The 2,258-nt window shown below is 43.6% G+C and overlaps 1 protein-coding gene across 1 annotated transcript in view; it reads left to right on the top strand.

Annotated features, from left to right (window-relative positions):
- LOC125444887 (sulfotransferase 1C2-like) overlaps positions 1-2,258 on the top strand; it is a 343,341-nt gene that overhangs the window by 153,218 nt on the left and 187,865 nt on the right. The window lies entirely within an intron of this gene.

Consider the following 2,258-nt stretch of genomic DNA (forward strand, 5'->3'; position numbering starts at 1 on the left):
TGTAGCATTGCCATGATTACCTGCAAGCTTCCCTAAGGGGGCAAACAACAGATTCAGAGCTATTTGTGATCAAAGAAATGATGCTGGGAAAGGGGAGGATGAAAGTCCCTCTCCTTGTGTGTCACGGTCCCAGTCTTAATTGGGCCGCTGTGTGTGAGGGCCCAGGGGTCCAGTATGCATCTTTCTAATGCGTGAACTGACCCAAGAGTTTATTATTTACATTAATCTCATAGCAATTGCATTTTTGAGTGAGCATGAAACAGCAGCATACACACACCATTTAGTCGCTTGCTCTGAGCTTCCCAAGTTATCCTGGGGCTTGTGGGCAGAACTACATGGGAGGGGTGCCTTTTCCAATTTAGGGGTGCCCATGTGCTATGCTACAGTTTTTGACACTGTAATTTTACGCTGATTCTGGGGGGTGGCTTAGACAGCCAACTTCTGCCACGTGCCTCGGCCGCCTACTTCCTCCTGCTGGTATAGAGGTTTGTGCAGGCAGTGTTCCAGCAAGAGTCTATGATGTTGTCCTGCAAGCGTTCAGAATACTACACCAGCATATCCTGGAGATACTCCAGAAGTAGCAGCTGGTCAGTTCCATGGGTACTTTTGTCCCCCTCTCGGGATTGTGCCACTAGTTATATACATCGATACAGTCTAATAATGCACTGTTTTTAATATCATATCTATATGCAAGTATTAATAAAACCTGACCATTTCCACTGTAATCCGTCTTTGAATAATTAACAGATCAAAGAGTCCAAAATGTATTCCGTTTTACAAGTCAACTGAGTCTAATAAAAACTGCCAAATGGATTTAGGCTCCCTTCTTCGTCAGCGGCTGTCGTGTAGCATTCAATTCATCATCTTCAGTTTATATTTATGGAAAGGGTTTTCTTCCCTGCTCAAATGAGTATTTCATATACTGGAACTTTCAGTCTTAACCTAAGATGTGTTCTGAAAGAAATGGGAACAAATGCAGTGAATGAATCTGCTTTGATCTGCTTTTGTGTTTATAAATTTGCTAGACTGGGCAGATTTTATTCAGTTTTGGAGGCAATGTTTGTATACGGGTATTAAAGATTGCTGAACTATGAATTTTGTAAGTAGGAAACTAGACCGGTGTTATTTATATTTGATTTATGAGTACATTATGTCAATTTTGTCTGGGACATCAAAGCCTCAACCAAGCCTTTTCATGGACCAAGATTATGCGCACTGAATGCAGATTAGTTATCCTTTAATGGCCTTTCGTCATCCAGTGGATTCATCATCTGTAATAAGGACTTGGGGAGGATGGTATAGCGGCATGGTATAGCCCGATCTTGTCAGATCTCAGAAGCTAAGCAGTGGAAAGGAGGCCACCAAGGAAGACTCTGTAGAGGAAGGCACTGGCAAACCACCTCCGCTTCCATCATGATTTGACAGCTCCTTGCTTGGGGTCATCATCAGTCAGTTGGGCCTTGATGGCACTTTACACACAATCAGGACTAGCAATTTCCCCTTTTTCATATTATTCATAGATAAATAATCCACAAAATTCCTGAGTTGTGGTGTCATCTTTTGAGAAGAAAATGTCAACTGCAAATGCACTGTTTAGTCCTTTGAAGAATGTGCATTTCAGCTTTTCTCAGAATAAACAACGGTCCCTTTATTTTCTTCTCAAAGGATGACAGCACAGAGTCAAGGAAAGCGGGGCGTGAGGTTTTAAACCACTTAAATTTGGTTTTGTGGGCTGTGTTAAAAAGTCATTCTCTGTGCTTGCGTTAAACCAAAAAAAAGCTTAACTGTGGTTTGAGAGTGGCCTAACTTTGGTTGCCCCGTTGCATTGTGGGCTAGAGCCAGAACCCAGGCAGAGAACCACCTCACGGTTATTATTATTATTAATGTTTATACTTTTGTAACGTTTTTTAACGTTTATTCTTTTGTAATGTTTTTATATTATTGTATTTTTATACATAAGCCGACTCGAGTCCCTTGGGAGACTGACGGGGTAGAACTGTAAATAAATAAATAAATTCCCTGAAGGAGTAACAAAAGGGAGTGGTTAGTGTCATTCTCTTCAGACGCAGGGTCTTCCTCGGCTCCTGACTGGCTACACACCAAACAAAGGGCGGGGAAAGGGCGGGGCGGGGCGGGAGCGCGCGCGCAGGGCCTCAGCTCGCCTGCTGCCCCGCCCCTTTTGCCCTCTTGAGCGCGTGCGCGTATATCCTTCTGTGACGCGAGAGGCGGAAGTGGGCGAGGCCGTTTGGAATTTTGGC

The sequence above is a fragment of the Sphaerodactylus townsendi genome, linkage group LG15 (genome assembly GCF_021028975.2).
Source record: "Sphaerodactylus townsendi isolate TG3544 linkage group LG15, MPM_Stown_v2.3, whole genome shotgun sequence".
NCBI classification, from domain to species: Eukaryota; Metazoa; Chordata; class Lepidosauria; order Squamata; family Sphaerodactylidae; genus Sphaerodactylus; species Sphaerodactylus townsendi.